At 41.9% G+C, this 17,888-nt stretch overlaps 1 protein-coding gene across 7 annotated transcripts in view; it reads right to left on the minus strand.

The window, feature by feature from the left end:
- The window catches only part of HIVEP2 (HIVEP zinc finger 2), a 136,375-nt gene that overhangs the window by 65,564 nt on the left and 52,923 nt on the right, over positions 1-17,888 (minus strand). For 5 of the 7 annotated variants that reach the window (XM_083831600.1, XM_083831603.1, XM_083831601.1 and 2 more), the window contains one exon: positions 11,497-11,558. The gene's annotated coding sequence lies outside the window, so the exon portion shown is untranslated. Of the gene's footprint in view, positions 1-9,171; positions 9,360-11,496; positions 11,559-17,888 lie in introns of all 7 variants that reach the window. The other 2 variants (XM_083831604.1, XM_083831606.1) reach the window with 1 other exon arrangement.

Raw genomic sequence — 17,888 nt, forward strand, 5'->3', positions numbered from 1 at the left:
AGCGGGCGGCAGGCTGGGTGCTGCTGCCTTCTGCAGCCTTCTCCTGTGCCGGGAAGGGAGGACCACCCAAGCCCTCTCTTCCCATCTGCACAGTGTACAGTGAGATGGGACAAACTGCACCAAACCAAGTGCCTGGGACTACAGGGACGGCTTTAAAAAAACAACCGCGTTCACTACAATGATGAAAAATACAGCTGACTTAAGATGTGTTTTCAAGAAATTATCACGTGGATCTGTTTTCAGGAGCTGTCTGAAAAGATATTTTCCAGGTGTGCTACGTCCTACTGTTCACAATCACCCAAGTGATTTAAGATTTTAACACTGTCATCTATGATTTTTGTAAGAGAAGGGGCAGTGACTTTAACATGCCCTTGAGGAAATTATGATCCGTGAGGGATCTGGCAGCCTATACATACACAGCTTGCAGCCTGGTAAAAGGGCTTACCTGCCTTCGCTTTGGCATGTCTAGAGCTGTGGTCCTTGCCCACCCAGTATTATTTAATTTCTTTACAAGGCATGCAGTACGTATTTCTGGAAGGTTGGACATAATCCAGGCTACTATGGTTTCCATGGACAGGAAGCTTGAAGGTTTGGGATTAAAACAGCAGGAGGCTGAAAAGAAAATTGAGGACCTAGAAATAACAACTGATGGTCCTGACGCAATCATTGCCGAGGACACTGCGGCTCTCAAAAATGTAGTCAACAGCCTGGAGAATCATCTCAGAGAAAAGGCTAGGTTTTGAAGGATGGTGGAAAGCTCCTGCAAATACAGTTACGTGACAGGTTCTGGTATGCTTTTGCTTATGGATTTCAACCAATTCTGCACAGCATCATGGAGGAAAATACACAATATTGAGCTATCTGATCTACCCCAGCATGCCTCATTTAAAGGAAAACTACTGCTGGCTAGGACCCATGACAGAAGTCCTCTTCTTCCTCTAGCTCTTGTCCCCATTTGAAGGTGCTCCTGTCTCCACTGTCACCTCTTGCTGGCCAGAGGCTCATCTTCCTATTTCAGTCAGTCTGAGCACTCCACTGACCTTCAGTAGCCACTGAAGCCAATCCAGGTGGCTTTGCCTGCAGTAAGAAACAGAGCCCTTGTGCGACTCTTTCAACAAGTAGAGTGGTAGAGTAGTAATTTTCAGCTAATTAGCAATGATGATCCATGGGCAGAGTGTCATCTTCGACCTTTGCAGCCCCATGCAAAGGCAATACTTGTCCAACATCTGAGATCTGCAGCATAGATGAAGAGTGATAGAAAAGGCATGAAGGAAAATTTGAAATTCTGTATCATTACTGTGCTAGCTGAAGAAATAAACTTACCAGGAACCCTACTGAACTTAAGAGCCATAAATAACAATTAACCATGATTTTGTACTTGACAGTAGACTCATTACTTTAGGGCAGATAGACAGGTTTTATCCTGAATTTTCAAGACTTGAAAGCATTGTTGTGGTCAAAGTACCACCCTGGTATCCTTTTGTGATGGCTCAGACAACAGGGCCATAACAAAATAAAGACTCCTAAACAGCGTACTAAAATGATCCCTCTCTTAAGCTACCTTTAACATCCCCCAAAAGGTCACTAAAACAGTACATTATAGAGAAGAAAATTATTTACCTTTGAAATACAAACGGCAATGTGTGTGAGCAGAGCCTCCTCTGAATTTATTCATGTCTCTGTCCAAGAGTCTGGTGCCAGCTCACACTGATACCCCATTGAAAACCTGGTTTCAAGCTGTCTTTGCTCTCTCTACTGTGTTCAGCAGCGGTTTAGTGCAGCTGCAGGCAAAAGAGTAAAGACTGGAAGGTGGCAATTCCACCAGGACTTGTCCCCTTAAAACCTCAAGGCTTCACTCTACATTAGGGCTTCTGCTCAAAAATTAATAGAAAACAGGAAAATGGTAAGAGGCCACACTGACTGTGGAAAGTCCAACTGAGGAAAAACTGCCCTAGGAAAGGAGCCAAGAGCAAGCATGGGACCTCAAACACTTTCAGACAGCACTGTCAACATGCTAAACAGCAAAAGTGTTTCTGCCAGGAAAACATACTGCCAATGCTAAGAAACATAAAAAAACAAGTTAAAGGCTTCTCACGAGGAAAACAAAAGGCAGAACAAACAACAGTGATCATTCAGAAACTCAGACACAATTAAAAACTAAGGAAGAAGATAGGTTAGATCAAAAAAGGGCAGAAAAGGCCCCCACTGAATTCTACATCTCCAAAGAGTTATTCAAATTCCCACTTCAGTGTTTCCAGAGATGAACACCACAGATTCTGATTCAGGAAGTGCAAATAGATATATTAAAATTCAGTCAATTATATCCCAAACAGTTACCATGTCACTCCAGAACCTTTGTGAACACCAAAAATAGCTTAAATTATTATATTTTTTTTTAAAGCAAGCATTCAGAGAAAATCAGCTATTATTCTATCAAGACTACTTGATGGGAGATGAGCAGAGTCAACAGACCCCAGGGGAAGGCTAGAGGCCAGCACAGCACACTTCATCTTCCCAGCTGCATGTCCTCGGGATAGGTTAAAGCATCTCTCACTGCTCCTCTAAGTATTGCTCACTAATACTCCGATCCCCCATTACTTTCAAATGGGTTTTAAAGGGGTTAAGTAAACACAGTCATTATTATTCATGTTGGGGCTTCTCCTTCTCTTTCATTCTGACAAATGAAAGAAATCCTTAACTTGAACTGCAGAGCTGTGTTTCTGCACCTACGTGCCAATGTTTTTCATATCATTTCATAACGACTAGTCCTGGCAAGGAGCAGTAAAGTCCCCAGTGGGTTTGCAGATCATTACAGCAACATGATTAGAAAGCTACGTCCAAATATCGTAAAAGTCAATGGAACTTGGACTGAACCCAAAGAGAAATATTTTTTCCTGCTATGGGTGGTTAGCTGTACATTATGTTTCTTCTATTGATAAAAGTGAGTCTTCCTCTATGCACTAATTTTAATTACTCAACAATACAACCTGCTTTTGAACAATAAACTGTCATGAAAGAAACCATAACCTGAAATAGAAAAAACATGTCTTTTGTGTCCTGGAATCAATCAAAAATCCCAATGACTACAGTAACAGTTGAGTAACACTACCCCACTATTACATACACTGTGTATACTATGTGCACACACACAAAACACACATGTGCATTGACCTACTGATCTGTAGGTCCCATAAACCCTTCCCTGGGAGCTATGACTACGATGAATGTTTGTGGGAGGAAAGATTAACTTGTATGGTCATAGGGATACAGCGTTTCTCACCTTCTGCATAATATTATTCTCTAAAATTTTATACATTTCCCAACCTTAAAATAGCAATACATTTCTGTGAAGAAAAAAAAAAATCTAAGAAAGAAGAAAAAAAATGTTTTTTAAAAAATAGTCTAAATACTTAATACAGATACAAAAGGTTATTCATAAGCAGTACCACACCACTGAGTTTATGTAATAATTACTTGGCATGTTGTATCTGTTACAACATGCAAAGTAATATTCGTAATATTTCTAGCTTATATGCTGTTCTTAGCACAGAGGGCTGTTTTGTCAGTAGGGCTGTAATAATTCACATTCTGACTGGAAGAACAAGCCAATCTGTCAAGAGTTGTACCTGAAGAGAACAAAAATCACATAAAACATTGAGGCTGGAAGCAACCTCTAAATGGGTCGTCCTAGATCATCTATCATAGACACGTATCTAGTCTAGCCATGACAGACTCCATATCCTCCCATGGCAGTTTGCTCCACTGACCTAAATGTTGCACAGTAGTAACCCTTTTCCAATATCGAACCGTCTAGCAAAACACTCCCTGCTGCAGCTTAATAACAGCATTGTTCCCCCTTTTCTCTTCAACAACACGTGAGGATACCTTGCCCCATTCTTTCCAACTATTTTGGATGTATATGTATAGTTACAGTTCTGAATTACACCTTCTCCAGACTCAACATACCTACACTTCTTGTCTCAAATACTCTTTTATCTTGACTTTGGGCTTCTCCATCTTGCTGAGGAGTTCTGTGAATTGAGGTTACCTTTTGGCTCTTGATGTTATGGACTGAAGAGGATTTGAAATGTTTGCACCAAGTCTAGTTAGGAATTTATTTTATGAAGCTTGAAGTTACAAATGTGTCATTACACATCTCCGTGCTTTATAGTGGCATTTGTTCTTTCAAATTTAATATTGTACTCCCAAGAAACACCTTGAGCAAATCATGCATACAAAACCAATAGGCACAGTAATGAGATAGTTGGAACTTAATACTGCTGTTCTTCAGGATGAGCTCCGTAATTCCAGGGAGCTTCCACCCAAACTTGACCAAGGAGTTTTACCTCCTTACATAAACATACACTTCCAATTAGAGATTAGGCACTGCTAGGAGTGAAGCTGTATCAGCACCAAGATTATCCGAGCATTTACACAGAATATCTGAAGGCTGATGAGTACACACTAAGCTCCAGTAGCAGGATCCAATTTACCTGCTTCCAAGCTGTTTCTGATATGACTAGTCAGGCTCCAGACATGGCAATGCTACCACACACTTGGACACTCTGTTCATTTGGTGTATCGTTGTATCATAATGCACATGCATTTAAGTAGAATTTGGGACTTTAAATCAATTACTTGCCCATAACATAAAACAAATCGATGTTTCGAATGAAAATATATGCCTAAAGAAGGTGGTAAAGAAGAGGCTCTGATACTTGAAAACTTTTTTCTCTGTCTTGACAATTAAATTGGCAGAGGGCATCCCAATGGCTTACTCCACAGTCATTTCAAATATCTGCAATACATTACCCATCCAACCTGTTTTCAGAATCAATAAGGTTTGTTTTTTCTTATTTTTCACCATTTCAACAAACAGAGGACATCACTGCCAGGATAACCTCTGCCTGCTGCTAACACACAAAGCTGAAAACATGCTTAACAATAGCGTGGCACAAGCGAATTATGCATTGAAGAAATAGCTGTAAGATCTGATACGAACAGACAAGCGTTAACTCTCCAATATGCAGCCGAGAAGACCGGCTTATTGACCATAAATGAATTATATAACCCAACTTGTATCATATCATCTGAGACTGGGTTAGGCCACTACCACTTACATCTATGTGGGTTTTTTTTCCAGACAACTGTCAAGTTACATTCCTTATATAATGCTGCTGCGTTGCTAACCTGAAGTGTAATGAATGTGCTCATTATAGGGTAATTACGAGTACTGAGATCAAGAGCTGTCAATAATTTGATTTGCTCCATATAAGGTAAAAATTTATCTTTGCTATAAAGGGAATGCCAATTGCATCTTTTGAAACAGCAGCAAAACTTACTGATTTCATTGGATTGAGAGTTGTAATCTCCCTCTAGCCACGTATGTGAGCCCGTGCTTCAGCAGGTGCCTGGGACAAGGAGGTGGCGCTGCAAATTAAACTGCTGCCTGCACCATGGCTGCATCAGGCCTTGGCATACAATCCTCTGCATCCTTTAGCAAAACAACTTAGTACAGTACACATCTGCAGCACTCATGGTCAAATAGATTCAATGTTTTCTGTATAGAAGAAAAATCTATGCACAGTAAATTTTCTTGATTGTTCAGTCTAGTTTTCCTTTTTCCTTTTTTTTTCTGTCAATTAAGTGCAGCCTATTAAAGACTGTGAAAAGAAATGGCCTTCAACATGGATTTACATTCCGATCACACAATCGCAAATTCTTCCAGAAAAAAACAGACTATTGAACTGGGTCTACAGTTTTCAAATAAGTCAGGCCCAACTTCTAGATGTTGCCTATAGGTTGTGCTTATGCATTGCCAAAGAATTGCTATTTAATGTATTCCAAGGTAAAGTGATGCCCATGTAATTAGGCTCCAAATATGTTACACCAAATTGATAATGACAGTAGTAAGTAAGTCTCTAACACCTGTCCACTTATATGGAAGGTTTTTTGGCGATTTTTTTAAAAGATTTAAAGGTCTGTTAAGGGCGTCACTACTGGTGAGCTGGGAGAGAGACCTTTTTTTGCCATAAGTTCCTGTAGGAAAAAAGCAATAGTGTTCCTTCCCCACAGATAGCAAAACACAAATAAAGCCTGGTCAGGTAGGCCTGTTCGCCAAGCTCAGTAACGTATCGTACATCCATTCCCTGCGCCCCAATGTACAGCCCGGTGCTGGCCAGCAGCTCGTGCCCCCACCTTTCACCAAGTGACACGGGTTCACAGCTAGAGATGGGAGAAAGGCTGCAATGAAAGAGCAAATGTCCTCATAACCACAGTGTCCCTGCCTGTCCCCTCTGCTCTTCTGGCTGAGCACCCTCTCTTAGGATCAGCCCCCACCTTCACCGTCCCCAAGCTCTTTTTTGGGGAGCCGCCTGTGCGACTGGTGCACACTCCACTCCCCTTCTGGCACTCTGTGAAGTGATGATCAAGAGAGCCTGTTCCTGCACAATCTGGCCCAAACCATAGCTCTAAATGTATCTTCCAATTCTACTCACATATTTATAGGCCCCATGCAGGGAGATTATTCTTTAAAAAATATTACAGGAAAATGCTGCAAGTGATCATCATAAAAAAAAATCCATCAAAATTTCATTAAAAATTAACAAAAAGAAAGCATTAGTGTTGTCTTACTAACTGGGGGGGAGGTCTCATATTATTAAATTGAGAAGGGCAGCAATGGAAGGCCCTTTTAGATTGGTGTTTCCATTCTTTCCTCTTTTGCTTGGTTCAAAAGTCCTGCATAATTAATACCACAGTACTTAATAAATGCTTATGAACCTACTACCTCTCTGCTCTTTCCGTTTAATTAGGTGATTGACTTCAGGCATACTATAAATTATAATGACAATTTAATTACTTTTTTAATGTGCACACTTAAAAGATTTATAAACAGGAATAGAGCAGTACAGTGCACTGAAAACTAGAAATACCGTGAACTTGAGCACAGCACAAAGTAATCCAGTCTGAAGCACCTCTCTGAGCACACATCTGAGCACCTGCAATGGCTGAAAGCTCTGGTGTCTGCGGTGGACAGACACCAGACAGCCGTGGACAATTTTCCACTTCTCACCTGAACACCTGTGCACACTCCTCTCAACTTTTTCTTCTGGTGCCTGGGAAACCCACTCAGTTTCATGGAAGGAACCAAAAATAGTTCCAAGGAGAAGTCAGGCAATGGACTTCAGTGTACCTTAAGTATGGTGTTTGCAAAAATGAAAGACCCTTTCCCCTTGTTTTAAATAAATCATAAAACTTCATTCTCGCTTCATCACAACATAGTTGTTAAAATTTGCAGGAGGCTGAGATCTCCCACGATATTTCAGCTGTCACAGAGAAATTGATAAAGACTGCAGATTTCATAATGCCAGGAGGAGACCCTTCCTGGTTGGGAGACAGAAATGTGTGTGTGAAAATATTTCATATCATCAGCACCACATTCTGCAACAATCAGAGTCAGCTCTTCTGATATTGCTGTTATGCGACTTAGGACTCTATTCCCCTGTCACTTACATGAATGTAATTGGAAATGAATTCACAAAGCTAACAGAACTACACACACAGAAATACGTAACAAATCAAGTATGAACCAGGTCCTATTTTTCACATCAAACTAGTCCTCAGAAATGTAAAAACGGTAAACTAAAAACTAACTTTTTAAATTTTAAATACTTTAAAGTACTAAGAGAAGAGTTTACCTATCTGAATGTCCAGGCTTTTCTAACCCCCAGTCGGTCATCAAAACCAAAATCACCGCTGTTCTCTGGAAGTTACCTGTCCTCACCATAGAAAAACAACAGCACTTGTTTTAAATCTCACTGTATGTTCTATTGGTGAAACTTTCTCATGTAAAAATGTCATTAAAATTTGGGCTAGAGGAGATGCTTTCCCATTTGGGAGCTGAATCTGGTTTGGTGTGACTATTCCTGTCTGTTAATTTAGCAGTATAAAGTACAACTGTACATTCTTGGCATACTTACTGGGGATGCTGGCATCTCTGTAACCAGAACTGCTTGAAGAGAGAAAAAAAAAAAAAAAAAAAGCAAAGAGGCTGGGCAATTCGCAGCATGCTAGGAAAATGATGGGCCATTCACTGTTTTAAACCTCATCTCTAGGCAGTGCTAAATAGTCAAAGGGGAAATAAATGTAAATATATAGCCAAGGCTCAGCGTTATGACAATTGTTTCTGGTTTTCCTTTTTTCACGTGGAAAAAGCCATCCCAGAGGCTCATCTCATCCGCTCCCACAGCTTCCACATGTACCTGTACCCCTCAGCCGGTACCACCGGGGCCAGAGAAAGGTGTGCATGGAGGAGAAGCCCCCGCGGTGCTGCGCAGTGGGGGAATCACGAGGAGACGCTTTGTCCGCGGCTTCCGCTTTCAGAGCAGCGGCGCAGGGCTGAAACAATGGATCTCCTACGGGGCCGGCGTTTCATCCACCCTCGCGTACAGCCGGTGATTGATGGTGGGTCAGGAGGGCAGCAGACTTTGGGTGCACAACCCTTAAATACTTTATCAAAGATGGCAAAAGGCCATGCGCTACAATAACACAGCAAATACTTCCTTTCACTGTAGCGCAGACGAATTCCTTCCTCTCTGCAGGCTGAATTCGAAGCTTTTGGTTCTCGGCGCAGAGCGTGCGCAAGTCCTATACTCGCAAAATGCACACGTAAAAAGCTGCACTTTTAGTCGTGAGACTGTTTGCCTGTAAACATTCTCACCGAAATGGGGAGTCAGCCGTGTCCGGGCTGAAAGCGTATGTGGTCATAAACACGTAACTCTAGGGATTCACAGCCTCTACAGGACAGTAAAAGAAGATAACTCACTTCTCTTTAAAAACGGAAGCTATACAGTAAGAATCAAGAAAATTTGTAAAGCTGTGTAAATGATCAAAATTTTTCACGCTGAAAGGGTTTCCTGAATAAAACATACTGCTTTGGTAGAACTGAAAAGTTCCACAAAAATATAGATTTTGTCCCTGGTTTAAATGAAGATTTAGGAAATATATACCTTCATGAAATAACACGTTACTTCAGTACTAACATTTTAACAGTAGTTCATACTACCTTAACGAGACTAAGAGATGAGCTGGAATACTAGCATGCCATCACAGTGTTTTTCAGCAAATAAAACTGAAGCAACCTTTAGAGCGTTCTGGAATAAGATGTCTTACTGTGTAAGAAGTCTCGTGGTTTTGTTCCAGCTCAGAGCACAGGTGAAGTATTCCAGAATCTTCTGCAGTTTTAAATTTTCTTCCAGTCAGCTTTTGCTTTCTGTTCCTCCTCAGCTGGTTCTCTCTCTGTTTAACCACCTCGATGTTTTTAAAAGCTGATCTAGCTGCTCTGAAGTTGACAGCATGCCCTAATGCCACAACAAGGATAGAAAGTTGAGGCCTTGGATTTTGTTTCTAAAGGCACAGGCACTCAAAAATCTCCAAAGAAATCTCCAAATTGGCTGTGATGATTTCAGCTCCCTCCTCAGCTGACTGGAGCTCTAGCAACACAGGAAAACCATCTAGCTGCCCACGCAGAGGGCTGCAGAAGCCAAAATAATGATAACCAATAACGAAATCATTGATTAATGACTATAGCAGCTAGCAGTAGATCGTGACTGTTCAGTTTTGGACACTGAAGAGTCTGTTCAAATCAAAGGGGTGAAGCCACTGGCTTGGATTTTGGGGCAACACAAGGCAGGTAGCAAAGCATCAGGCAACATCGTCACACGGGGATGTGCATCCACGCATCACTTGTGGGTACCCCGCGGCAGAACAAGCGGGTGGTTTCCCTTCCAGAGGTCTTACAGCATATTACGCTACGGCAATGGATTTGCATAATTTCAGTCAAATGATGTATTACAAATTTCACCATAGATTTTGAGCTCAAACGCTTTAGAACTGAGCAAAATAAATGGTGCTTATGTTGGGAAAACGGAAAGTCTCAGGCTGGAGGTATCTCAACTTGTTACAGCCCTATCGAGCAGATTACAAGTAGGCCCGTCGTCTCCAATTCAACGAAGTCCAAAATTCAGATTTAAAATAAAAGTGATGTTAATTAACAACTGTACTGTGTACTAAAAAGTTTCTAAGGTAATAAAAGCTTTTGCACCACTCATATTACACAGAAACCAAATCTGCACACAGGCAACTTGTCCTCTGAGCATTTTCATTCCTTCTTGAGAAGAGTGTGAAGCTAACATTAGCATCAAACTGTGTCATATTTTTAATGCATTTTACATATAAACTGAGAGGTACTTGAGGAGCCACAATGATGTCACAGAGAAAAAGATTTTGAATATAGCTTTTCAGCTATACCCACCTTCAGCTTGTGCCCCAGCACTCTGTCCCCTTTTGTTCATGCAGGTAAGCAGAAACTGGCAGCTGGGGAAATTTATCTGTATTTGTGAATAGGCACAAAACAGATAAATGCTGGCAGGCATAAATTCATGTTTTATCAATATATATTCTGGTACTTACTGTCAGAGTAATTTATTCAAAAAAGGCTTTCAAAGGCAAACACCAGTTTAAAGAAAAACCAAAATCCTTAAAGAGACAAATTCCAGTCCTGACTTATTCCTTGTCACAGCAGATCCAGGCTCCCAGTGGAATGCAGCAGAAGACAGAAGCACCCTCACTGGGTTTCTCTCACAAAGCCAAAAGGGAAACCACTGTAATTAAGTGAAGAGCCTAAGAGAGAGTTTCTACAGGCTGCTGCCTAAAACAGGTCCCCTGCAAGTGGGGCCCCTCAAGCTGGGGTGGGTGACAAGCACGGTGCGCGGAAACACAGAGGCTCCACATCCGAGCCGCTCTTGCACAGGGCAAGCAGAGCTGACAGTTTTGCATGCAGCATCCCATAATGACAAAGACTATCAAAATTACAACAACACACTGTTTTTGCAGCTTGTAGCTGATGGACCTACGAATGCTCGGTTTCACTTCTCACAGTTATTCAAATTATCCAGCCCTCGTAGGTCTGCAAACCTGAGTTGCAAGTCTCACACACACGGGGATTTATTAAAAGGCTGCTGGTGCATTTGACCGTAACAAAAGGCTAAAATAAATAAATAAGTAAAAAAGTAATGAAACACACTAAACATTTCTGAACCCCAGATTATGTTTGGCCTGGATCCAGTGGACATGTTTGTTTTCCACTGACTCCCCTATCATAAATTGCCTTCTCCCAAAAACGTGATGTTAATGCACTGCACACCAGGGGCAGGAAGACAGTGGAGCACTATCTGTGAGAGTCACTTATTCCATTAGTCAGAAATCAAAAATTAAAAGAAGCGCTTCAAACGATAACAGAATGCAAAACCTCATCACTTCCTTCAACGGGAGGGCACTTGAAGACCTTACTCATAAGCTATTGATCAGTCAGAACATGTGCTGGGGTAGAAAACTTCTGGACTCTGTTCAGAGCTCTTAAATAGCACTGGCTGGACTTGGGCAAATGGTTTGAATTTTCTATGCTTTTGCAAAATAGTAATAAAAATGCATACCCACCTCACAGCATAGAGGCTTCATCAATGTTTCTAGCTCACTCTCAGCTTCTTAAGTAGACAATCCTGCAAAAGTACAGAGTATTATTATTTGGGTTTGATTTCCTTTAAAAAGTTTTAGTCATTTCTATTTCTTGTTTTTTTACCAGGTAGGAACAATTGTGGATGTAAAATCAGCACGTCTGCCTGGAGGCTAGTCTAAGGCTCCTGCCTCACGCACACATGTACATATATATCACTAGTACCCCACAATACATACCACTGGTCTATGAATAGGTCACTAGAACACAAGCCAAGCAATGCGCATCTAAATTTGAATGCTGAACAAACAAAAACGTGGGTATTTTTAAGATCAAAACTCCTTCCTAAGAATCTCACATGCTCCCCGTCCCGCAGTCCTGGTGCGACATGTCAGAGGCGGCTTTCTGAGGCATGGTGGTGTCTTCTGAATCACTGCCATTACCCGAGAAAACCCCAGGAAGTGGTTTGAATGAGAAGCTGGACCCGACTTGCGTAGGTATCAGCTGATGTCAGAATACACACAGCACAAAGCCGTAACAATAAGGACATTGTGAAACCAGGAATAACCTTCTCTTATCTCCCGCAGTTTGAGAAATCATTTCTAACCCGGTGACTACAGAGGAACAAGTCAAATGGTTAATTATTCACTGCGCGCTTCGTAATTAATCTCCGTTTCAGGGCAAATCCTTGTATGCCCATAATAACATGAAGATCTCCAGTGAGGGAAACAACAGCATGAGCTTTTGGACCTCCTTCTGCAAAGCAATTCGTTTTTCCATAAACAGTTACTATTAAGCAAGGACAAAGCAACAAACCAGACAGCCATCTGTGTAAACCAATTTAAAAGGATGGTGATCTCATAAAATTTTTTGACCTAAAGCTCTCCATTTAACTTCTGCCACCCCGTTCTGCCTTGGCAAATTCTAGGTTTTAGCTGGTCCTTGGGCTAAGGCCGCATTTCCACTTTAGGGAAGGCCGCTCCTTGAAAGCCAGAGTGACTTCAAACCTGTGAAAAGAGCGTGTCAGTGAAAATACCTCGGCATATATGGAAGCAGGACAACCTAACCAGCAGCCCACACACCACAGAGGGTGTTACCACGACGGTCTGGGCTGCATTTGCCAGCCGAGCTTCCTAGAAGTATGAGGTCAAGTGAGAGCAAAGATTCAGGCCAGCGGCTATAATGCAATTCCAGCTGAAGTGTGCTCCTTCTTGTGACCCAGAGAGAAGCCAGTGAAAGCACTGATTGAGACCATATTAAAAGGGAAGACAATCCTGATAGCCTTAGAGCAAAATTCAGAAATCCACATATAGCACGGCCATCCTACACACACCCAGGTTAGCCACAGCATCCACAGAGCCTTCCGCCTCTTTAGACTCGACTCTATGAAGCATCAGGCAAAACACACAAAATGAAGGAAAAAAAAAAAAAAGTAAAATACCTAGAGACCTAGAGTGCAAGTAAGGAGCACTCATGGCCCTGTCTTGCACTGCATTACTTGCAGGACTGCCCTTTATTGAAGTCAACTGGAGCGCTACATCACAGCTGAGAGAAGGGGATATCCATGAAGATGTTTGTAACACAACAGAAGGAAAAACACACACTAGTTTACAAAGGCACACAGAACACAAACAGTTTGGTATAAAAGCAGGTAATTGAAAAAATGTATAGATACTCTCTTCCCATTTCCAAGTTCTAGAACAACACAACACTATATTGACTTTATTTAAGTGACAGAAGGAAGCGCTTGCTTCTCCAGTATGTAAGGGTGACATTTCAATCCATGTACTGCAGACACGGAGAAAAATACCTCCCACAGCACCAGGGCTTGTTACATGCCCTTTTTTTCTCGTTAGCATGCAGTTCCAAACACTCATTACTTTACTGCTCCCCTTCTGCAATCCCTGATATTTGTGTGCCTGATAGTTGTGTTTGCTTTAAAATAATAGCTGTGAGGCGAGGTTAGCTGCCCTTTTGACCCACTGTGTAATTGTACATGTTTGTGCAGTAATAACCCGTCATACCCATAAAGTGACATTTCTCTCATTGGCATTTGCTGAATGCACAGGCACCCTCTGCAAACACAGTGGCTTTTTTATTGGCAACCTCCCCAACTGCCTTACTCTTCTCCACGTGGAATCTCCCTTCCATCATCAGAGAAGAACAGTCATGGTAATACTATTTATTTCATGTTGTGTGCCAACAAATACTATTCAAGGTTAGCCTTAAAAGACAGAGTAGTATCAACAGCTGCCTTGGGAATTTGCTAGAGAAAAGGGAACAGTTCTGACCTTTGACTCTGCGTTTCAGTGCCTTTCTGATACGCTTCAGAACAAAAGTTCAAGCTGTGCCTCATTTCGGTTTGTCACACCTTGCTGCGTGTGAAACAGAGGACAGGAATTCAGGAGAAGCTGGGCTGGGGCTGCTCTCCCTTGCCGTCGGTCCTGCCATGTCAACTGACGTTGACACATGCGGTGATTTCTTCACTTCCTTCATCCTCGCCTTTTCTCTGTCACCGCTTTGAGCTCCTACCCAGCCACCCCCAACAGCTCTGCTGTTTATTGCCACGTTACATAAAAACTCAGAAATGGCTTAGAAAACACTAAAATATCTGCACCGTCTTGGCACGCAGATAATCCTGGGAGCAAATTCTACTCAAACAATGGAGTGCCCACGTCTTCCTACCAGCCCTGGAGATCTTGTGCCTCATCCAGCAAGGCTGGAAGCAATGCAAAATGCTTCATGGCATACCTCGGACTTTCCATTTCTACCATACAAGCATCTTGTTATCAATTTTTATAGGGAGGGAAAATGGGAAAGGAAATTCCTGGAAAAGATTACAATTGTCAAACAAGCTTTTGATATCTTTTAAACAGCTGAAGCATTAATTTTTTGGCGACGCTGTCAAAAGTCTATGAGGGCTTCCTGGCTGCAGTGGAAGAAATGGTACATTTAGTTCAACTACAATCTGTACTTTTTAAAAAATCCATATGAAAACAGACTCATTATTCATTTTTCTGTTAATACATGTTTTTGACCTGCAGTTTCAATACTATTTTTGTGAGACCTTGCATTCTCAAGAAAGAACAGCAACTTAAAACTAACGCTTTAATAAACTCTTGTTTATATTATGGTCAAACCAGAACAAAATAAAGCTACAAATGACAGTTTTATAGGAAGTCAAGAAAAAGATTCATGTGTCTGAATACTTAGTTACAGTATGGTAGGCATGATTATTATTTCCTGTAAAGCCCAACTGTAGCTTTAAAGAACTGGAAAAGGGCAACTGTGGGAGTAGAGCATGGATATCTCTCAGGCCTTGGAAGAGTAGCTAGTGAGTAGACGCAGCCATAAAATTTTAATGCAAAACTCCCATCAAGAATTATGGGAATTTTACCCTGGAACAACAGCAAGAAAGGGCCAGGAAAAATCTGTTTGGGTTCTTCAAAATACTACTATGTTGCATTCCTGTAAATGTCTTCCTTTTTGGTGAAAAGTGCCAAAAAATTTCAGGAAGAAGGTTTGCAATGAGACAGGCAATAGAATGACCTTTTTAAAAAGTGATCATAGAACCCCAGAAATTAGATCACAAAGGAAATGTACAAAGTCTATTAGATCATCTCATACCCAAATAAGAAAAATCTATGTGGCATATTTTACAGTGTTTTGTCCAGGTCACTTTTGAGTTACTCCAGCTCATCAGCTCTTCTGGTTTCCGTCAGGAGAACTGGCCTTCAACATAATGATTTTTTTCCCAGTATTTGAGCTAATACTCCTTTTGCTTGTTCGCACCGTTTCACTCCTTTATACCTCTTTGAGACTGTTATACTCTTTTAGGTGGTCATGCCTTTAACATTGTATCTAATTCAATAGCAATCAATCAAGGTAGAAAACGTTAAACTAAAACGAGCAACTGATCTTCTGATTTAGCATCCCAGCTCCCTCAGTAAACAGAAGCAAATTTCCAGTGGAACGAGAAGTTAGTTCTTGGTCAAGAATCAAGACTATGAAAAAAACAAGTGTCCCCATTGAAAGAAAGGGTGCATTTCATCAGCACATGACCTGAGCTTTATGAAGAATGGAGATCTTCAACCCTTTATGCAATGTTCTATGATTTGGTTACACTAAAATAATTTGGTTACTCTTACTTCTCCCTGCACATTGCTCATGTGTCTCCACGTTGCCATAACCCCATTTCTTTTTCATTCCCAAGTTACAGACTTCCACCTAAGGATTTCTGCCTGGCCTTTGTATATGGATACTGAAGTCCCTGGAGGGGGCAAGGGGTTTTCATGCTGCAGGTTGACATCGTACCTCCCAGGAAAGGGACAGCAAGTGTCGGGACCTCACAGGCTGATTTCTGTCTCCCCTGTCCTTCAACAAACACAGTCACAAAGCAGCACATAGAGCAACAACATCTCTTCAGACATGTACATTAACTTCACCAGCTAAAAGTATAAATAAGTATAGAAAAAGGAAAACTGCGCAGAGACCAACTTTGAGGACGATGGAGTAAGTATGTGAAAACAAAATGACTACCTGAGAAGGAATTTCATTTTTTAACTTGGTCGCTATTATTTCTAACCTGCAGGGTAGCAATTGGCAGTTGTGTTTAAGAAGAAAGGCGAGACAAGTTTCCGGAAAACTCCTGAATGCTAACGGTCAGTCTGCAAAGGGACAAAGTCAAGACATGAAACTCCAGACACTTGGTAAACTCCTGAATTAGTGCCTGTGCCACACTCATGTTATATTACTGACTTGCAGTACCATGTAAGTCCCTCCCATCAATGATATTTTTTAAGTACTCCTGTGCTGACAGGTGTCCTGTCTTTATCAAGGCTCCAGAGGATGTCAGTGTGGGGCATTTCTTTCTCTCCGTTTTTACACCTCATTTCCAAGCCAACCTGATCTCCCTGTGGAGGGCCAGGATGCATCTGGGGAAGACTTCAACCAGGGCTGGGAGGGAGGGAGCTTCTTCCCTCACCACCCCTTTGGGAACAGGACCTCTTTACCCGCAGTAACCCTGTCCCTAGCCCGCTGCTATCTCAGGCTTCACGTGTGGCTTTGCATCTGAGGAGCGGCGCCTGGTAGGAGCTGTGCAGGCTGCTACCAGATGGGCTGAGTCACTGGCAGCACACAACTTGCAGAGCTATGTGAGGTCCTGCATGAAAAATGCTCACTTTGTGGCACTGAAGAGAAATACTGCCAAGAGCAAAAATCCATGCAGGAGTTACTGCGCTGTGTGTACACGGGAAGCAGAGCAGGAGACAAAGAAAAGACTTCGCCACAGTTCACAGGAGTTGCTGCCAGGCTGCCAACATGAAGGAGGTGCCTTTCCGCCCGCCACAGCACGCAGACTTCACTTGCAACATCTTCATTCCTTCCTCTTCCCCACGTCCAAACCAATGGTTGTATTTCTTCCAAACTAATCATATTCCAGGGCAACATTCACCAAGCTGTTAAGCTACTGACAGCCTGGTCCTGGATCCCAAACAGTCTTATGAAAGTCACTGGCCGCTTGCAGGAGGAAGGACAAAGCAGATGGGCAGAGGTTTCAGGACCAGTGCCCTCGTGGACCAAGTGCGCAGGAAGCACTGAAGTGTTATCTGAGTCCTTTCATTCCGTTCATTCATGGTTTTGTACAGACCGTATCATTTAAAAAAAAAAAAAAAAAAAAAAGGAAAGCTCTTCATTAACCTTATCAATCGGATTTTAAAAAATGAAATACCACAAAAATGAAATACCAGTTATTTCTTTTTTCACTCTTCCAACTTTTCTTTATGCAGGATTTTCTTTGTACAATTTCACTGCACTTCTTTTCTTCCTCTTGGCTCTTTATTACTCCGCTTACTACAAACAACAATGGTTATGAGTAACCCCTTATTTTTCCCTGCAGTCAGAATAATGTCTAAATGAGACAATGGCTAACCCATACTTCCTCCATGACACCTGAAAAATCAAGAAACAAAACCCAGACAAACCAATGAAACTATCCAAGCCCCTCCCCACAGAAGTGGACCAAAACTGGAGTTTCCTCCTATCTAGGAACTGGCCCAATGATGTCAATGGGGCTTTATGGAAACAGAAAGACCCTCTTGAGAGGCCAAGTATTTATGACCATAACAAGATGATTTGACCTAACAGAATGCAAAGACACTATGTTCCCCGAAGCAGTGAAATCACTAACTTGCCTCGTATTTCAGAGTATTTTTACAACTTACAGCCAGCTCACTGCAGCAACATCTCTCAAGCGGCAATGTTTTTGCTAATGCCCGTGCAGCACCGCCTGCTCCGTACAGTCATTCCTCACACAAAATACTGCTGTCACAAGGGAGCTTCCTATTAGCTTTGCGGTTCTTCCCATCCCAGGGTGCGC

Source organism: Anser anser (genome assembly GCF_964211835.1).
Source record: "Anser anser genome assembly, chromosome: 3".
Lineage (NCBI taxonomy): Eukaryota > Metazoa > Chordata > Aves > Anseriformes > Anatidae > Anser > Anser anser.